Below are 14,926 nucleotides of genomic sequence, written 5' to 3' on the forward strand. Positions count from 1 at the left end.
TGCACCCGATACGAGCTGCGACATTAAAGTCATTGACCAGTTTTGGAAAAATGATGCAATATGTATTGACCCGTTTTTGTATCACATCCAACATGTGTTTGATTTGCGTCCAGTAGTCATTAACGCTATTTTAAGACCTACTTTTTGTGGTTAGACTCATTAACCAGGCGACAGCGCCCAGCAACATTTTTTTTCTACAAACGACTGTAGCGCCAGGTTACCCGGCCATACATCCAGGGACTTTACAGGGGAGGGGGGGGGGGGGGGGGGAGGAAGCTTGAAATAAACGAAATTGCGAGAATGAAGCCTTCAACTGGATGCGGTCCCCGGATAATCTTAGCCTTTTGGCAGATTCTGAGGCCTATCCAAATGCTTAAACAGAATATGTATGCGAACACATTTTTTTCGGGAGAAAAAAAAAGGGGGGGGGGGCGTGCGCCTCCCAGTACCAGGCATCCACTGGATCTGGGCAGCGTTTCATGAGACCGTCATAACTACAAGTTCACCGACATCCCATTGAAACGTGTGTTAAACTTAATACACACATTTCAATGGGATGTCGTTGGACTTGTACTTATGACGGTTTCATGAAACGCTGCCCAGATCCCCGACACCGAACACCTGGGGAGGTTTCACGAAACCGTCATTAAGTCTAACTTTTTAGACATCGTATTGAAACGTGTGATAGAGATCTAACACGTGTTTCTACCAAATCTCCACGAGCTTAGACTTATGGCAGTTTCGAGAAACTAGCACTCGCTCTGAATCTGGCGCATCCACGGCCACGCTGGAAGCTCGGATCTGACCGCCTGCGATGCATGCCCCGGACGCGACGGCAGCCCGCTCTCGAGCTAACTCTCCATCGCATCGTGCAGCTGTCTTTCTTCTCTTTCACGAACACGGTTGCCCGACTGAAACAACTAGACCACATTAGTATCCTGACATCAAGATAGGTCTCTATTATGTGCCCATCCGTCTGATTAAGGTAGGTTCTACAGTAACACCGTATTTTATTCTTTTTTAAATAAATCTAACTTGCACATTCAAATGGAAATAATAGCCCTACCAGGTGCGCCGGGCCCGCCGCTCCCGCCCGGCAGGATACCTAGACTGGTGGACATCACGAGCCATGTCCCTGGTTTTGCCCACACATAGCTGCATTACTATCCTGGCTGTGCAGCTGTGTATTAAAAACTGTTCATATTGATTTTCAGCATTTCAAACTACACTGTACAAAACTCAACTGATTTCACTCAAAATCGGTACTTTAGTGATAGTTGATGCCCGCCCCCCCCACTCAGTGTTATTTAGGGTATGCATATGCGTGTTCCCCCCCCCCCTTTGCAGCAAAAGTCCGGTGTGTAAAGTCCCTGGCCCCCCCCCCCCCCACTCAGTGTTATTTAGGGTACGCATATGCTCGTTCCCTCTTTTTGAAAGCACCCCCTATCTGAGGACTGCCAACATTTTCGAACCCCCCTTTCGCGGGCTTTTCACAGGCTTTTCCTGCCTTGGAGACCCCCCTAAATCAGGAAAAATGCTCAATGCACCCCCCTAAATTCAGAATAATTTCTCAGGAGTCAAAAGAGATGAGAGAAAAAAAGAAAAACACCCCCCTTTTTAAAGAAAAATCTCCGGGTGAAAAGTCAAATACACCCCTTTTTTTACAATTCTCGGGCCGGACTTTGTCGCACGAAAAGTACCCCTTTACCGGACATTTTGGTAACACGCATGCGGTCATTCCGACCCTGCGTGGGGGGGGGGGCCGGGGTAAAGTCAATACGGGTCGACCTTTTTCTTTTGTTATACAAGCCTTTTTCAGCAAAAGTCCGGTGTGTAAAGTCTCAATACGGGTCGACTTTTTTTTTGTTACGAAAAGGACATTTTGGTAACACGCATGGGGTCCATCCGTTCTCGGAGTGGGGGGGGGGGGGGGGGGAGTTGATGACACCTAAATAGCATACAATTTTTTCAACTTAGGTCTATGTTATAGTTATACTTAGAGATCTAGAATCTAGTCTATAGTCATATAGATCTAGACTAGAAAGAAAAATTCAAAAATTCAAATCGTGAGTCTACTGTCAAACTTGCTAATCAACCACTTTGTATACATTGTGTGCATTAGTGTGCAATTGTGTGCAATGTGTTCATCGTGTGCTATTGCTGCCTCTCAGCACGTACATGTAACAGCGCTAGAGGACAATACGCCTAAGCATTGACTCTAGCCTTGCTGGAGTGGTTTTGCCCTGCAGGCCTGGGTGGAATACGATATAAAATATCAAAAACTGTGACTCTAATGATTGCATTTTAGGCGTGGACTTTACGTAAGGTAGCATATGACGTTCAAATCAGATTTCTTAATAATCTTGCCATATGACCCATGTGCATCAACTTTTCACACGTATAGGCTACTGTCGGTGTCATCATGCATCCTCAGCTCATGGTAGCTGCTAGACGCAGGTTGTAGATCTAATAACATTGATATCACTTGGCCTATACCCATCATTTAATAATATTCAATCTGAGCTGTATGGCCCTACGTGTTATCAGTGCCTGTGATATGGTGTAATATTGAAGCCCTAAACAAAATTGCGCTTCAAAATGATCATGATAGAAATGCCTCAAAGAAGTAAAAATCTGTTAGTTTGAGTTACCATTTTTACCATACTCATTTTCCCCAAAAGACTGTAGTGTACATGAATGTAATAAAAAACTGTTAGGTAAACAAAAAATGAAATTTTGATTTCCAATCATAAATATCTTGATAATCAGACAGCTAGGCAATCGGCTTGTAAAGTCATGGGATTCCTGACTGACCTAAATGTTTGTAATCATGATTGCAGCATGAGCTAAATCCAGGAGTTTTTTTTCTTCAGAATCTGAGGCAATGTTACCGAGCCACTTAATTGATACCCGTACCCCTATCAAGACTGATAATTGATATAAAACAAAAATTCAAATTTGTTCATAATAACCACTAGAAGTACCCACACTAAAATAACCTTACCCACTGGTGGTAGCTGTTAATACTAGTATGATTAGTATTACTATACTGTAGGACTAGTAATATAAACTCTTCTTTCTTCTCATACAAATCACTTTAAAATAATACAAACATTTAACAAAAAATGTAAATATTTGATACTGGAGGGATAGCAATTTGGTGTGTCACTCTCGATATGGGTGCCAATTAAGGCTTAGTGACATCCATATCATATTTCATGTTATCACCTAGCCCTAAGGCTATTCTAACCAGTCTAGCGAACAAGCTGTTGGTTGTCCCTGTTCTGTCTGTAATTGATCATCTTGGTTGCACTCACATTTATGGAAGTTTATGCAAATTTATGCAAGTTTATCCAAATTAATTGTTGACACTATTGGGACCTTTATGTGACTGTAGTGGAATTCACTGCTGCAGGGACGGATCCAGTCTGCAGAAAGGGAGGGGGCCGGCTGAAAGGGGGCCCAATTCGTGAAAAAATGTTGAGCACCGAGTTAACACCCACCACCCCCGGCCCCCCTTTGCTCCCCCCTTTCTCCAGGGGGGCGTCTTTTTTAAATCTAAAAAAAGGTTAAATTTACCTGTTTATGGGGCCAAGTGAGGGGGTCCCGCGGCCCCCCCCCCCCCCAATCTGGATCTGCCACTGCACTGCTGCAATAGTGAAAAAACAGACACCATAATCTCTCTTCTCACAGAAGATTTATATATATATAATGTTAAAGGGAAATCCACCTTATTCTCTAGTATTAGCAAACTACCAGTGGAAGGCTGAACAAATATAAGAAGCACAATGGGGACAATTTGATTTAAATTTAAATCAGACTAAAAGTGACAAAGTTACATGTACACATTTTTGAAGTTGTAAATTTGTAATCATTAAAACATGTAGGTATGGGCTCTTCAAATTGGCTGAATCAGTAACGTCTATAGGATGTAGTGGCGGACAACTTTTCCATTTGTTCCAACACACAGAATGACTAAAATGTAAATGAAAAAGAAAAAAAACATGTACATGTATGACTCAGAAGGTTCTTTATATCTTAAGAGGACCTGTAAATAAACTGATAATTTCCACAAGGAAGAAGGCACTTAAGATTATGTTTTGTATACAACAAACAGGAGAGTTATCCATACATGTCTACATCATGTATTTCAAACTTTTGCCATTCTCTTTTTCTTACAGTGTATTTTTTTAAAACCCAATTCAGGGACTCTTCAACTCACACATGTAATGTAATTTATGCTACATGTATGTTTCAGAGGTGAAGTAGACAACAAACAGAAGAGTTATCAATGTCTACATGAATGTACCAAATTGCCAATTTGAGATTCACATTTATTTAGTGATCTCATACTTCAAACATTCATAACTCTTAGTATTGGTCTGATTTATTTCAAACTTTTGCCATTCTGTTTCTCTTACATTGTATAAAAAAAAACTCAATTCAGGGACTCTTCAACCCATACATGTATTGTAATTTATGCTACACGTACATATTTTGTGTTTCAGAGTTGAAGGGAAATTTTGAATAATTTTTTCCTCATGTACATTTATATATCTATGAATGGTCAATCCCTGCTATTAATACTAGAACACAAGACATATTGAAGCCTCTTCAACAGGTACATTTTGTAAAGCTATGGTGGAGTACAACTGCTGTGAGTATTCTCAAACTTGTGTGTGAGTTTTGACAAGGGAAATAAATCACCAGCCCCCCCCCCCCCCAAAAAAAAGCCTCAAAATTTCACTTGATCAAGGTGACAGAGATCCAAGTTATGGAATTGTATGGAAATAAGATTCTAAATCGTGAAAAGGATTTATATTTTTTAATTTGTGAGATTTTTCTGGTGTTTTTAAGTACGCTTCAACAAAGAGGTAGGCCACCACCAAAATTGACACATCCCCAATTATTAATGATTTCCTGTTCTTTGGATGCTTCTTCTTTATAAAAAAAATGGAAGGTATTAGTGGGCAACTTCTCTGTGCATTAGTGAGTTTATGTCATTTTTGTTTTCTTACATTTTTATGTAAAACATGACCACCATTCGCAGTCATGAGGTGATATGAATGAGAAAATAAAGATAAACATAGTTGATTGTAAACATGGAGGATGATAACATTTAAGATAAAGAATACATGCGAAAAAGGTGTGAAAGAGAAAATGAGTGAAGGAAGAAGAACAAAGATAACTGTTTAGATACAAATGAGAAAAATAAAGGCACACACAGGGAAAGAGAGAAGAACCAATGAAGAAAGAGACAAAAACTGAGTGAAAAGTCATATCCTATGTAGACAGAAATAGGGGAAAGTGAAAGAAGAATATAAAAAAACAGTATATGAATAGAAGATATTAAAGTAAAAGATAAAAGAAGGATAAAATAAGAGAACATGAAGCGAGGACAGAAAAAAGAAGAAAAAAGATGTAGACAATAAAAAAGGAATAACATAGAAAATGAGAGAAAGAGAAAACAAAAGAAAAAAAAAGACTAACATAGGGTTATCTCAATAAAAGGAGAAATTTAAACAAATAATAAAACAGAAGAATAGAAAACTGTAAAGTGCTGCATGATATTGAATGTAAATATATGTCACAAGCTTTCTATCTGGGCAGATTTCTCCTGGGTACATTTTGAAATTCTAATCACCTACTCGTCATCACAATGAAATGACCTAATGAATAAAATGATGTGATTTTTTATTTTTCTCATCAATGACGATTCATTAATTTTCAGATTTCCTGTTCTTCATCCCAAGTGTTAATATTTGTATAACCGATTTATGTTCTATAGTATTTTGCTCCAAAGTTACTATCCCGTTTCATTCTATAAAATGCACGATAAGCAGACTCTAGATTTGTGCAGCTACTTTTACATACATGTACATGTCCACTTTATTACCCCGTATCTGTAGCTAGATATTTGGGATGCCAATTTGAAACAAAGTCTGTCAAAAGTACCCTCCTTAATACCCTATTTCCAATGACACCCATGTACCTTTATTCCTGTTAGGTGCTTAACATTGCACAAACTTAAAACAAAACAGTACCTGGAACTTGCTAGCTGCTAGAGAGAAAGAGAGAGAGAGAGAGAGAGAGAGAGAGATATTTAAAGAGAGAGAAAAGGAGATCATACATGTATGAGAATAATAAACTGGAAAGAGTGACTATTATTGATTGCAAAAGTGACTGCAATTATTTGTCAGTAAATAAATGAAATGTAAATTACTTTGGTATGTAGAAGGAAAATTGTAAGGTTCAGAATTCAGAATTATTTTCTAATCTGCCCTTCTCTATCACCTCTGCATTAACATCATCACCCCTTTTTAAATATCCATCTGATATCCCTCTAATAGAAAACTGAACAGCTTTTGAGCCATAATGCATGGCCATTCAGAGGATTTGTTTATGTTGGGGACCGGGGTAAAATGCAATAATAAATTTCATTTCTGTTTTTTATTTTGTTTATGGAAACTCCCCACTCCTATCCTAGCCCCCGCTTCGTACAGTCATGGTTCAGTGACAAAGCAATGGCCTCGTAACTGTGAGGCCCCAGGATCAAAACCGTGTCGATGTGCTATATTAGTGCCCTTTTGTGGGGCATTAATCCTCGTTACTGTCATTTATGACTTAAGGGCGTAGGTCCCCTATTTGATAAGCATAGTAGCATACACATGCTTTAGCAGTCACGCAAAACACACATTGTCAAATTATTATTCAATAAAATCGGAGAATGGATACTATTATCTAGATCTATTATTTTTAAATTATTTTAAAAATAATTCCATAAAGTGGGGTAAAACAAAAATATTCCAACTATATGAGCGACAGTGTATAATGTGAAGCATCCATGTTGCACTTTCTCCCTCTTCGTATTCTTATGCCATTTTAAAAACTATTTATTACAAATCTTTAATATAGTAAGACCCTACATGTACATTACATGTACATGTGCACATATTTTCAGAAGAGTCATATTATTGAGTGGAAAATACAGCTTTTCTATTCAATTTCCATTATGTTCTATAGATTAGGTAAAGCTAAATTAATTAATATAATTTGAGTTAAAATACATGTTTCTCTGAGGATCCAAAACCATTGAATACTATTGATTACCTAAGATTTAACTAACCATGGTCAGTTATCTTTCATTACCATAATATTTTGCAATTTGTCTGAATTTGTATAGAAATAAATGAAACTAAAGTATAATTTGCATATTAAAAAGATAATGTTTTTCTCCAACAATAATCAGCTGATTATCCTTTATTTTTGTTTGTTTGTAGTTGTTTTTTATTGATATATTTTATTTATTTCCTGTACAAAGATATTAATTGCATAATGTTTTCTCCTTTAAATGATTTTTTTTTTCTATTTTGATCCAATTTCCAAAAGATTACCCCTTATCCCTACAGTATATGCAATCTCCTACATGTATATACTACATGTAGCATTAAAAGTTGGCCAGTCTTCCTTTTAAAATTTATTGGATTTTTGTTTGTGTGTGTCTATGTCAAAGTTATTCTTATGCACATCTATTTTTCATTTATTCTTCAACTCTGGTATGATTTCCATTCAGTTTGGTATATATTGTATACAGTGTACATATTACGTAGAGCCGTTCCTTGGTTTTAGCGGTCTATGGTTTTAGTCTTTAAAAGAGGGTTGGGTGTGGAAATTTGTTCCCCCCCCCCCCCCCCTGTGCAAAATTAATGACTGCTGTGGATTGCAACCTGTAAGTTTTACAGTGCACATCAACTTTATAATTAAGTTACCAAAGTTGGAACTGGTACATTTTTTTTATTATACGCACTGAATAGTAACTTTGAGACTAAATTTGCATAAAATCTGACTGTCCATACATTTTAGCAGTAATTTATTGTTTCCATTGTTGCAATGCCAAATGAAATAATAATTATAGCTTGCAGTAAAATCTTAGGATTTTTGTTTTTCTACAGGGTGTCTACTGTCTAAAAAGAATATGCAACAATATTTTTATTGGATACATTTTAAAGTTTTAAACGGTACTCATCCATTCATTTTGTTGGCAGTGCTGTGTTAGTATTATCTAAATACCATTTGTGTACAAGGAACAATATACCCCACAACTTAAGTTAGGATTGTTTTTGCTAGACGTATCACATTTCAAATGTTAAAGATAGCATGTTGCATGCATCAGTGCACAAGAATACTGTGGCTTCTACATTTTAAAACAAACTTTCAATTTAAGTCACTCTTATTTCTTGGAAACAATACCATCATTGATTTGAAAGAAAATAATATACTTATTCATGCAGCTCTTCAAATATTTATTTCAAGTTAAGCAACAACTACCAAACATTGATTTTATATCATCCATTTCAGCAGATCTGCATGAACATGTATTAACAATACCTACATGTAGTTTTTGTATTGTATATTATTATGCAGATTCATATGAGTAGAAATGTATATGTCTTGGCAGCTCCTGATTCAATTATATCCTCTCTCTCTCTCTCTCTTTCTACCTTTTTATCCTTTTTTCCCTTTTTTTCCCCTTTTTTTTTTTTTTTTTTTACTTTCAATCACTCTAGCTACCTCTCTCTTCCCCTTTTTGATCGCAGGAAGTTGCAATATTGTTATTATGTCACTGTAATAGTTCTGTATAAATGCAACTTTACATGTGTATACTTATACTTAATTGTAACTATTGCTCTTACCCAAACTACAGTCTTCTTTGGAGCAAACTGTCAGACATTTGCGGTAGTATACAGCTGAAATGGAATTTCCGTTCAACCAAACAGTATACTTCAAGGCTATTTCTCAGCGACGAGGGTTAGCTCCAGGTAGCAGTAGCAGGTACATGTAACAATATCTTAAAAACATTTACTTACCTGTAAGTCCTTTTCATGTGAAGATGATTCAAAGTACAACTATATTTATTTATTGTATAAAATGACCTGCTTTCATAAAGTCCTCTTGTGAAATCTTATGAATTTGAGTCCAATCCCCCCCCCCCCCACCCCCTTCCTGTTTTTCTGGCTTCTATGTATTCTTTGAGCCAGCCCTTTGACGTATGCTTAGATCTTTTAAGTTGCAAATTTAGAAATTGCTTTCTTCAGTCAGCAACATAATGCATGATTCACATAGATTAGGGATATGTACCGGTAACCCATAAGATATAAGAACAAATTGCGATAATGAAATGAAGTGTGGAAGAGAGGATCTGAGCTAGAAGACTATAAGGAGAATGCAGCCAAGGCTAAGCAGCAGGAACCAGTTTGGGCTTCACTCAAGACACAATATAGTTTTTGCAATGAGCTGTTAAATACTGGGTCTTTCCTTGCAGAGTAATAAGGGAGCAAGAGAAAGACCATCACCATGTATACACGTAGCAGAAACACAAAGCAAATAAATTTGAGACATTTTATGATTAATTATGTAGGAAGCCAAATCTAATTTCAAACGTCACTTGTCATCTTTTATGTGATAGATCTACAATTATCATAACAGTAATGTTTGTAGCCTTAAAAAGAAATTGCAAGAGGAATGTCAATAAATAAAGTCTACACCATTCACAAGATGCTAATTTGCATTTAACACCATTCCAACAACTTTCAAATCAACTCCGGCAATTATGTTCTGATTCTATAATACATCTTTGTAAATACATCTTTGTAATGTTTGCAAGTTTCAGAAGATGAACCCTGCAAGGCCATCAAAATTACGACAAGAGTTCCATATGTACACGTAACCACCACTAAAATTGAAGGAAAAAATATGGGTATGCTGGGTTAGGATTAGGATGAGAGTGAGGGTAGGCTATACAGCTGTGCATCGATTTTAGTGGGGTTATATATATGGAACTCTTTCCGAAATTGCCTGTAGTTGATTTTTTTCCTTTCTCTTTAGGTAGTTGCAGACATGTTGTTTTGGTCATTGAGTTTTTGTCTGTAGTTTTTCTGCTTTTCTCAAAACCATCATTATATCAAGGTAGACTTCCCCTTTGATAACCAAGTTTCATCAGTGTGTGTAGTGAACATTCCCTCTTTTTCCAATACACTTTCGCAATATAATTAAATAGTTATAGATTAATTGTAATGCATCTTTGCAAGTTCATATTTTCATGTTTTCATGATTTGATTTATAACTGTTTTAATGCTAACCCTGATGAAACAGTACTGTAATTATTATGTACCTACATGTAATATACACTCACCCATAAACTTTATCATATTCAGGAGGATATCCTGCAAATCTATGATCATGGTTCTATTAAACTATACAATTTTCAATTAAACCTCCTTTACAGAAAGGGGAAATCAACAAGTGGCACCATTCATGTTTTTTTTTATAACTTATATGTGTAGATAGAAAAAATGCCTCACAAGGCTTTTCAAGATGATGTGGTCATTACCTCTTAATAGATTATATGTCAAAGTGGTTACAGTATGAGAGAACCTTTTCCACGTATGTAGGAGGATAGCCTTTAGATATATATTTAAAATTGAATTTCCAATCATTCTCTCTTATAGATAAATGTACAGTATATAAAGAATGATATCTAGGGACTTGATAATGACATGTTCGATAATAATCAGTTTGTGTTCTTAATTAGATGCATTCATTCATTCCTAAAAGAAAGGCTTTGGAGCATACATGAATTTAAAAAAGAAGTCTATCCCACTTTATTTGTTACATGGAGGTTAAAGAATTGATATGATTTTAAATTTTTTATTAGAGACCTTTTGTAAAACCCTGATAGAATCAATTTTGATTTGTTTACGCGATTGTTGTATTTTTACCATTCACGCTATCATTTCTTCTTTTTCTATGCAGGCTGGAAGTAACACACATGTGCAGTGTTTCAGTCGAAAACGAATACCACCCATTCAAAATCGGTTATAGGATCTTGTCCATATGTCCATATTTTTGTATGCATGTGAAACATGGACCATGACAGCAGACATTAAAAGAAGGATACAGGCACTGGAGATGAAATGTTTCCGCAAACTCCTCAGTATCTGGTATAGAGATCACATAACCAACGAGGTAGTGAAAATCAGAATTGGAAACACCATAGGGCCGTATGAAGACCTCCTGACTTCAGTGAAAAGATGCAAAGTAAAGTGGTATGGGTATGTCACATGATCATTTGGACTGGCCAAGACTATTCTACATGGAACAGTACAAGGAGGGAGACGAAAAGGCAGGCAGAGGAAACGATGGGAAGACAACATTAACGAGTGACCTTGACTGAAACATCATACTTCGTAAAGCCAAGAACCACGAGGAGTGGAGGAAGCTGGTAGTATAAATCTTCAGTGGTGCCCCAAGGGTCAGCCAGACTGTGGGATAGGTGAAGGTGAAGGTGAAGGAAGCTAAGAATCAGATAGTTAGACATTATATTGGATCATTTATCCTTTCCTTCAAAAGGAATGTTGCTTTATACTGTAGCACATAAACAATGCTTTTTAATTGGCAATATTTCAGTTCAGTACGCTTGTTATTAATTTCATCAAACATTAAAATGTAAAAGGGAGAAACACTGTCATTTGAAAATCAAAATGTAAGTCATAAAAATTTCACTGTCTAACTATCTGAATCTTGTCAGGATCCATGTACGAGTTAGTGCAATCTTTTCTCTTCACTACAACCGCATTGATTTACTTTAATAGCATGTTACTAGGTACATCAATTGATGAGAAAAAGCAGCAAAACGCTTTAAATTTGTTGTAGTCTTAAAATTAAAGTTGGAAGTTTCCTAAAAAGGGAATTTTAGAACACTCCTTCAACTGACATGCACGGATGTTATACTTATGAATTTCCATACATTAATGTCTTTGTAATGCATGTTACCAAACAAAAAAAAGTATCATCAACCATTCTTGTCATTTCCTGTGCAATTATTTTCACATCCTGGCTTAACAGTACATAAACAGTGCTCTTTTATTTTCAATATTTCAGAAAAATGCATTTGCATTATGATACATGCAGGTATAGTTGGTCAAGTAAGAATATATTTACAGCATGCTCACTATGAATTGATTAAATCGCCATTGAATCTAAAAGGTATGTTATACCTCATTGTATATTCAGAAGGAAAAGTGTGAGGATAGCTTAAAAAAAAAAAAAATCATGAGTATCCATAATGATGTGAATATGTACATGTTTGTTTGTTGCATATGATTCTTCCTTGGTATCAAAGCTGTAATAATTGCATATTTATGATTCAGCATAATACTTTGTTCATTACAAAAAAAAATATGTCATAATTTTCCAAAACGGTAGTGTAAAGAATAATGTAAGATTGAGGTAAGATTGTTACATATATTCTCTATACGTATCAACTAAAATGTAAGTTTTCAAATGAGATACTATTTTGTCCCCAGATGAAATAAGTAATGGATCTTTTTTGTTAAATGTCAGCAAATGATCTAAATGAACATGTGTTCGGGTATATCAAATCTTGTACATGTAGTTTCTATAGCTAATATAGTTTGGAGGACTTAAAGATAGAAAAACTGCTGATTGATTAATTACCATTGTTTGTATTGTTCACTATAACCAGCAAGTAAAGGGACATTTAGTAGATGCCAAGAAAGTATTTCCAAAGCAATTACATTTCTCTTATCCTGTAATGTATTTTTTGCGTCAATAAAAGCAAATGTGAGGGTTGTCCACATAACATCACAACTACAGAACAGTTTAATTGAAATTAACATACATATTACATGTATATATGTGTATTATGGAATAACTTAGAATATTTCATAATTTGTTATTATTATCCAGTTCATTACATTTTTACCAATGTATTTCTTCAATATTTCTACTTTTCCTCAGAGCATATGCTGTGAACTAATGGATATTCCTTGTCAGTTCCATCATGTTATGTCAATGGGCTTACACTGTATGCGTGTACATGTCCTTTTTGCAATGTACATGTGCTACGAAAATGTCAACAATATTGTTTGAGATATAAAATATAGAGTTAACAAGTGAATTATTCATACTCCTTGTAAATGTGATTTTTGGGGATGCATTTTTTTGTAACTTAAGAATGAAAGGTTGACTGGGTGAATTAGGGCCCTTTTAGAAATAAATGTACATGTAGTTGTAACGTTTTCAAATGGATGAAAGTTTTATGGTGTAATTGTTGAAATCAAGAATTTTAAATTCTGTTTTCATGTTCTCACAATAGTTGTGTTAAAATTACAATAAGAAAGTTAAAACTTGTAAAAATATGCCACCTTGAAAATGGACTAGACTGAATAATTTTGAATTTGTAATATCTATGACAATTATCAACTGCTTCAAATTATGAACCACAGCATTAAGGGTGGTTTGCAGTGGAACTTACATGATTTGCATATTTAATATCAAAATTTAAACTGTAAGCTAACTTTGGCAGACAACACCGAATTCATTGAAAACTTTACTGTGAATAGATGAAGATGATGATGATAATAGTGACGATGTTGGTGGTGATGATGATGATGGGGATAATGATGGTAGTAGTGGGATAATGATGGTAGTAGTGACGACGACGATGATGATGGTGGTGATGATGGTATAGTAATGATGATGGTGGTGGTAATGGTGGTAGTAGTGATGATGATGATAATGATGGTAGTAATGATGGTGGTGATGATGGTGATAATGAAAGTTGTAATGCTGGTGGTGATGATTGTAGTAGTGATGATGATGGTGATGATGATGGTAGTAGTGGTGATGATGATGGTAGTAGTGGTGATGATGATGGTAGTAGTGACGACGATGATGATGGTAGTGATGATAGTATAGTAGTGATGATGGTGGTAGTAGTGATGATAATGATGGTAGTAATGATGGTGGTGGTGATAATGATGATAGTGATCGTAGTAGTGGTGATGATGATGGTAGTAGTGATGATGGTGGTGGTGAAAATGATGGTAGTAGTGATGATGATGGCACCAAGGGTGATGGTGATGATACATGTATAATAATGATATTTATACAATAATATTAAAGCATGTACTAATAATATCCCACTCCTTAAAGCAATTTCCTTTATCAAAAACAAGTAAACTTATACCTTTTAATGTGCATTTTAAATTCAAATGTTTTGTATGACTAAATCGAAATAAGTACATGTAACTACAGAAAAAAATAAACCTTGTCGTGCAATTCAACAGGGAGAGTCATCATTGTCATCACCAATGTCATCATCACCCCTCCCCCTTCTCTCTCTCTCTCTCTCTCTCTCTCCCTCCCCCCCCCCCCCCTCTCTCTCTCTCTCTCTCTCTCTCCCAAGGCGGTATAAATCACATGAAGATAAATGTTTGTCACATTTTAACAATAAGTTGATCGGCATTGATGACCAAATAATAATCACCATAGTTGTTCAAGCAATCAATGTACGAGAAATTTTGTGAAAAATAGCTTAATATTCAGGTGGCTTAGTGAAATTACCGTTACTTGCCAGATCAAAAGCACCATTTTTGGTATAGTGCTTCCTTAGGACCTACTGAACGATAGTAGGGTAGGAGCCTCGGCAAAAATATCATTTAAGGGTGTGGGCGGGGGCGTCGCCTCGTAGACCACATAAAATTCATAAGGTATTATAACATTGAGATTTGTAGTACAGTCATCCTTTTTGGTACAGGGCTTCATTAGGACCTGCTGAATCAGTGATGTGGATCCAGGGAGTGGGGCCCGGGAGCCCGAACCCCCCCCTCCCCCTTGAGGTGAAAATTTTTAAATTTTCGACACTCCACCCCCCCCCCCCCCCCACTGAGCGAATTTTCGGCCGGCGCGATTTTCTAATTTTGGGGAGCAAAACAAATTTAAAAAATAGTGCTCACTACCCCCCCCCCCCCCGGATCCGCGCCTGTGCTGAATGATGGTAGGGTAGAAGCCCCCGGCATAATTATTCATATATGTGCGATTGGGGGCCCCATGGGTTTCACAA

At 36.2% G+C, this 14,926-nt stretch overlaps 1 long non-coding RNA gene across 1 annotated transcript; it reads left to right on the plus strand.

Annotated features, from left to right (window-relative positions):
- The first annotated feature begins 480 nt into the window (after nucleotides 1-480).
- On the plus strand, nucleotides 481-12,986 carry LOC115928658. The gene is made up of 3 exons (XR_004066147.1): nucleotides 481-985; nucleotides 8,705-8,832; nucleotides 10,813-12,986. It is a non-coding gene; the product is annotated as an uncharacterized LOC115928658 (long non-coding RNA).
- Nucleotides 12,987-14,926: the final 1,940 nt, after the last annotated feature.

The sequence above is a fragment of the Strongylocentrotus purpuratus genome, unplaced genomic scaffold, assembly GCF_000002235.5.
Source record: "Strongylocentrotus purpuratus isolate Spur 01 unplaced genomic scaffold, Spur_5.0 spur5_scaffold_3, whole genome shotgun sequence".
NCBI classification, from domain to species: Eukaryota; Metazoa; Echinodermata; class Echinoidea; order Camarodonta; family Strongylocentrotidae; genus Strongylocentrotus; species Strongylocentrotus purpuratus.